Genomic DNA, 7278 nt, shown 5'->3' with positions numbered 1-7278 from the left:
AACTTTACTGGAACTGAAAGTTTAATGTGGAAAGTTTCACGAATAGTTGTTGGTTCAGGTAGAGAGCCTGGTGAATAGAAACATAACTATATTTCTAAATTTCACCAGCTTTTCTGTTAGGGCAAGGCAAAGGTTAGTCATTCATTCTGACTTGCACTTTTTTTTTTTTTTTATTTCTTGCGGGATGTAATTCCAACTAACAAATTATCATTCATTCTATTCTCTCCTTCTTGGTGGGAGAGGCACACCACCCAGCATTCTAAACCCAAAAGGAAAACATCTCTCGAGAAAATTCCAAGTCTCTCCTTCCACCCAAACCAAAAAAAAGATTCTCTTCCTTGGATTGGAAAAAAACAAATTCCAAACAAATTCCAGTCTTAGTCACAAACTCTTACCACATTGAGAATGCAACTGGATTGTAGAACTAAGACCACTTCTACCAATACAGGACTGAAAAGGAAAAGGAAACCAAGAAATCATGCTGTCCTTGTTATGCCTGTAAATGAGGAAACCCAGCTGGGAGATGTGCAGTGACACCAAGTCCCCACAGCTGGCCCCACAGTTCTAAACTTGTAGACCAGTGCTCTTCCCCCTGCAAATTTGGGCTTTCTAAATAATCACCCGCCTTGTGAATGTGACCACAAAGACCAAATATTACCAAACATTTAGCACTTCCTCCCATTGCATGTTCTGGAAACTTGATAAACATAATCCTGACGCAACTGCAGAAAAGAAGACAATTTAAAAAATGCAACAGGAGGTTAAATTATGTGTTAAGCTCTAGCAAGATGTTTACAATTTTTCATTCATTTCCAAGGAGCCCATGAAGATCATGGGGTTCTTGAAGAGATAATAATTACGAGAAAAGCTGAAGTATTCTTGAATATTCTATGAGGACAAGGAAATATTTCCCTTAAATTCAGTGTGAACATTAAATTAAAGAAGGACATTAGGTACATGTTAAGAAAATCTGAATTAAGCATGGACTTTAGTCAATAATAATGAATCCATCTGTACCTGTTAATTGTGAAAATGTGCCTTGCTAACGTAAGATGTTAATAATAAGAGAAACTGGGTATGATCTTCTTTATATTTTTTCTATAAATCTGAAACTCTTCAAAAATAAAATTTATTTTTAAAGATAAAATAAAAACAAACAAAAAACAAAAAAAGTTCCATGCGTCTTCCAGCACAATTCTAGATCATGGACTATTCACAATGGTGCGAAGTGAGAAAGGAACCTTTGGAGTGCCAAAATGAATGACAGTCCATGTGCACTTGACTGTGTACCTCAGGCTATCAATCAGGTAAATGCAAGTGACTTTCAGTATCTATTGTCACTCTAGATGCTCAAAATACCCCTCCTCCCACCACAAGACTGTACATTACTGTGAGCAAATAATAAGTAAAGCAAAGAGAATGTATTTCAACATGCCAAGAACTTTGTGCACACATTTCATCAATCTGCAGGATAACTCTCTGAGATAATATTGTCAATCTTGATGATTAAATTATGTTCAGAGAAGCTTATGAATTTTCTTAGAGTTTTTTAAATATAAGGAAATTTATTTGGCACTTGAACTTAGGTTTGTCTCCATCTCCAGATTATTTTCCTTATACATTTAATGTTCTTTCCCTTTCTTACTAGCGAAGAACTTAAATACCCATTTCTGAAGATCTGGAAAAATACAAGGTAGCTATAATTGCTACATTTTAGTCATCATGTGTCATTAAGATCTTACAGGATGTGACATTTTTCTTAAATTTTCCTAATTTTTGACTTGGACAGTTTTGAGGAGTACTGATGAGATGTTTTGTAGAATATTCCTTTTATGATTTGTCTAAATTTTCCTCATGATTATACTGGGTTTGTAGGTTTTGTGAAAGAAGACACACAAGTAAAGTGTCATTTTTATCACATCATGTCAAGGTTACCTACTGTCAATATCAATATCCTGTACTGCCATTCACATCGACCTCACTCACCTGGTTGAGGTAGTATTTGTTAGCTTTCTCCACTGAGAGATTACTCTTTTTTCCCCACTTTCTACATGGTATTCTTTGGGAAAAGCAAGTGCAACCTATGGGCAGTTATGTTCCTTGTCCCTGAGAGCAGAATATCCAAAATTATTTAGAATTCATCTACACAGGAAATATATCTATCATTACCCATTTATATATTTATGCTATCATTTACTTATATCAGTGGAGAGTCATGATGTTTTTATATTTTAGGATACAATCCTATACCACTTTATTTTATTGCTCAAATCATTCTGGCTTTTACCACAAAAAGCTCCTTCAGTTGCATGCTTTTTGTATGTACTCCAGCATTGTGAAGTTTGTTTTTTCATCATAAACTTCCTGACTTTCTGGTATTACTGGATACTCTAGACTTATCTTGTGTATTTCAGCTCCAGTACAAAAATATGGCATTTTTAGAAGAATTTCTAGTTTCTTTCATTGGAGAATTGCATTAGAAACCAAAATCTGGATACTACATGCATCATACATGGTACATATATGAATATCCATAAGTATTTCTATAAGTAATCACCTATATCAGCATTAAGCTAAACATGGCTCCAACTTTAATTAATTATAATATGGTTCATTCCAGCATGCTCCCCTTACTTATCTGTAAACTCTCACTTGAACTATGAGAAACCTGGCTCCCACAATCCACCACCCATTAATTGTTTAATTCAGTGAATACTTGTATCAAATTATTTATACATACTCCTTCCATGCAACTTTAATATGATTGAGTACAGTTTTAGGTACAATTTCTTTTGCCTTTGATCTTACAACTTCATTCTTTTCCAAATTCATTTAGGTCCACACCTTTTCTCTCACCACTTTTGTAGATGCTCATCTCAGAGGTATTGTTCATTAGACTTGTATTACAATTAAATTCTTTGATAATTTTCTGCATTTAATTCTGTGTTCCTAAATGATTTATTTTAAGTTGCATATATAAAGGTTTACTCTTTACACTATAAATTTCTATGGTTAGTGTGAAAAGTATGTGCAGTTTTACCTGCCTAAAAATAATCTCAGTACCACCTTGCTCCACTGAACCCTAGAAAACACTGAACTTGTAAATGTCCCTGAAATTTTGCCTTTTCTGGATTGCTATATAATTAAATTGCATAATTTGTATAAACCTTTCATACTGGCTTCTTTCACTTAGCAACATGCATTTAAGTTTCCTCCATGTAGCTGCTTCAGGATTGAGAATTTATTTCTTTCATTGCATATTTTTATTTTACATATTTTTATCATATGGCTGTTCCTCAGTTTGTCTATCCATACACATATTAGAGACAAATTTTGATTGATTTCAGTTTGGCTAATTATAAATAATGATGCTAGATGTATTCATATCGGAGTTTCTGTGCGAGCATATGTTTTCAAATCAGTTGGGCAAATACCATGGAGAAATAAGCTAAATTGTATGATACAGTGATGGTTAGCTGTATGGAAAGCTTCCAAATTATCTTCCAATACGACTTTGCATTTCCAGTAGCAATGAATAAATATAGTTCCTTTTGCTTTGTACTTTCTACACCATTTGATTTTGTAAGTTCTTTGGATTTTTTGACATTTTTAATAAGTATATAGTAATTGCCCATTGTTATTTTAACTTACAATTTTCTGATGCTAAATTATGATTTGTGTTATTGATTCCTAGTTGAATTTCATACTCAGAAAATTTTGTAAGATTTCTACTTTAAAAAAAATCTTCAATGGATTTTGATACCTGTAGTGGGTTCTAAGTGGTTAATGATCCTTGTGAGTTTGAGAAGAATGTACATTCTGTTATAAGATGGAATCTTCTATAGGTGTCAATAATATGAAGCAAATCAATAGTTTTGTTCAGGTTATCCATATCCTTGCTGATTTTTGGGCTGTTTGATCTATCGGTTACTAAAAGAGGAGTGTTCAAATCTCCAATTATAATAATGCATTTGCCATTTTTTCTCATAGTTCCTCAGCATTGCTTCACATCTTTAAGTTTCAGATGTTTTTAGAATTATTTTGCGTTCTTATAGAATTAGCCCCTTTATCATGATGTTATGTCCCTTCTTATCCTTGATACTTTTCTTGCTTCTGAATTTGGATTTTTTTGAAAGTAATATAGCTACTCTGGATTAGCGTTAGCAAGGTATATCTTTAGCATGATGTATTTTCCTCCATCCCTTTACCTTTAACATATTATCAGTATTTTATAGTTAAAAGTGGGTTTCATGTAGTTGGATCTTGTTTTCTAATCCACTCTGAAAATCTAATCCACTCTGGTATACTTAGGCCATTCACATATTAAAATATATTTGTATGCTTGGAATAATATCTACCATGTTTATAAGTTTCTGTTAATGGTAGTCATTCTTTGATTATCTTTCTGATTTGTATTTCTTTTTTCATCATATAAAAGCCTCAGGTATAACCAAGAAAGGCAGACAAGAATTACTTCATGCGGTTCCACATTTCACATAGCGCTTGTTAAAACACTAATGTTACCCTAGTGTCTCAGTATTGCAGAAGAAATGGTAAACAAAGCTCGGTATGTGGAGAAATTAGTAACTAAATACCATTTATTTTATGATAGGTTTCACCAACAACATGTGACTTTTAAAAATATACAAACCCGTTTGCTTTCTTTTTCAAGTTTATTTTAATGCCAAGAACCATAGTTGGGCCTAATAATTTTTTTTGTATAATAATTGTATGTTCATAATGAAAGGCTTATCAATTTCTCCCAGACATGCATGATTTACTTCTTAAATTCTCTGAAGCAACAGATGTTATCAGTAATTTTCCACACACTTATTCATCACTGCAGTTCTGATTCCATTTATAGGTTATTATCTTAGGGTCAGTAAAGTGATCTATTAGGATGGCGAAGTCAAGTGGATATAATAAGTGCCATTATTAACTGAGTTGATTTGAAAAAATTACCAATTTGAAAATAGATTTATAGGGATTATGCCACCTTAAAAATGGGAAGAAATTAGAAAAAAAAAAGAGAGAGAGATTCAGAGAAAAGTGGGACACCATTAAGCACACCAATGTGTATGTAAGGAGAGTTGCATAAGAGAGAGAAAAGAGAAAAAAACTGAAAATGTCAAAATATGATGAAAAATATCCATCTACACATCAAAAAAAGCTCAATAAACTCCAAGTGGGATAAATGTAAAGAGATTCACATTCAGACACATCATGTTTTATAAAAGTGTTAGAAGTCAAAGACAGAGAGAAAATCTTGAAAACAGAAAGAGAAAAATGATTCATCACATACAAGGGAACTCAAATAAGATTAGCATATAAATTTCATTTAAAAACCAGAGGTCAGAAGATCATGGGATAACATGTCCAACATACTGATGTAAATGAAAGCCTCCTAATTAAGAATATTATTTCCAGCAAAATAAGATTGTTTATAAACTAAGGCCAAAGATATTTTGGAAGAAATTAAAAAACTAAGAAAAAGCATTGATAACACACCTGTCCTGCAGCAGTAAAAGTGCTTTTTGCTGAAAAAACTTTAAATTCACCAGTTACATCATCTGCTTGCTAATTATAAAAGATACTGTAATTGCACTTCTTTCTCCATTTTCTTATCAGATTTAATTATCTTAAACAATAGTATAGAATTACATTTTTGTATCCACAACATATAGAAATGAAATATATTAGACAATATAATAATGCAAAGGAGGCAGAAGAGAACAAATTTTTAAAAAATGCATCATATGGTAATTCAAGTTTCCTGGATAAAATGAGAGAATCAGAAATAGCCAAAAAAATCATTAATGTAACAAACTCTATAAACACTTATTTCTTATTTTTCCTTTCCACAACTTCTTTAAAACTCATAAAATCATATAAAAAATAAATATTGCATAGTAGGAGCAACTATAAAACAAGTTGTCAGATTTGTCCAAAAAACTGTAATGTCCCTGCATCATAACCACTCTTGGGGTCGTATTGGGGTGGATCTGGGATGCAATGCACCTCCCACCTCATCCCCAAAAGGAGACCAAACCAAAGGCAATGGAAGATCTTCCACAGAATAAAAATAAAGCACTGAAAGAAAAAGAGTTAGGAAATGATGCCTACAAATAGAAAGACGGACACAGTTCTGAAGCATTATTGCAGAGACAAAGAACTGAACCCAGTCAGCATGGCGCCCATTACCAATCAAGCAGCATCATACTTTGTAAAGGGTGACCACAATAAATGCTGAGAGCTTTGTGAGAAACCCTTTGATGCAGGGAGAGAGAACCTAGACGTCTATCAACAGATTGCCAAAGCATATGTGCAAATTGGCAACTTCTACCTCAAAGAAGAAAAGTACAAGGATGCCGAGCATGTCTAAGTCTCTGGCAGAGCACAGAACCCCAGATGTGCTCAAGAAAAAATAGCAGGCAGAGAAACTCCGGAAGGAACAAGAGTTACATCAACCTCTACCTGGCATGAGAGAAGAACAAGAACAACGAGTGTTTTTAAGAAAGGGGATGATCTCCAGGTCATGAAACAGCATACAGAAGCCATTAAATGAAATCCATGAGATGCCAAACTGTACAGCAATGGAGATGCCTGTTACACCAAACTCCTGGAGTTTCAGTGGGCACAAAAGGACTACTAGGCTTCTATCCAGCTGGAGTGAACCTTCATCAAGTGCTAACACAGAAGTCAGCTGACCTAGAAGTCATGAAGGACTACACAAACACTACGCATGTGCACCATATGACACTGGACCTGCACTCCAGCTGTGTGGAGGCTGCAGAGGGTTACCAACACTGCATGATGGTGCGATCCTCAGAGTGTGAAGTAACCGGTTATAGTCAACCTTGAGGTGCAGCAACCTTGAGTGACCGAGCCATGCAGCTTGTTTTGGAGCAGGTGCAGAAGGACCTCCAAGCACTCAGTGAACACTTAAAGAATCCTGTAATAGTGCAGAAGATCCAGAAGCTCATAGATATAAATCTGATCATAATCCCGTGATGACTTGCTCATCTCCTCTTTCCTTCACCCTCACATGGAAAGAGAAGCTGGGATGGCAGGAAGTAGCATGGTGCAGAGGGAGAGGAGAGAAAGAACAGCTTACCTTCATATTTATGCATGCCTACATAGAGACAGACTTATACAGCCAGTGCTTCAGGGCTTCTTAACGCACACCTGGTCCCTCTAAATCTATCCTGGAGTTCCGTGTCTCCTTCCCCTCCCCTGCAGTTGCTACCTCAGCTGCTTCCCCATAGTTGATTATTTTTA

The 7278-nt window shown here is 34.7% G+C and overlaps 1 pseudogene; it reads left to right on the top strand.

Moving 5' to 3' along the window:
- The first annotated feature begins 1256 nt into the window (after window positions 1–1256).
- LOC107148353 lies at window positions 1257–7011 on the top strand (annotated as a pseudogene).
- Window positions 7012–7278: the final 267 nt, after the last annotated feature.

The sequence above is a fragment of the Marmota marmota genome, unplaced genomic scaffold (assembly GCF_001458135.2).
Source record: "Marmota marmota marmota unplaced genomic scaffold, marMar, whole genome shotgun sequence".
NCBI lineage: Eukaryota > Metazoa > Chordata > Mammalia > Rodentia > Sciuridae > Marmota > Marmota marmota.
Note: the sequence above shows the minus strand (reverse complement) of the source record. Positions and strands in the feature narration are given on the sequence as shown.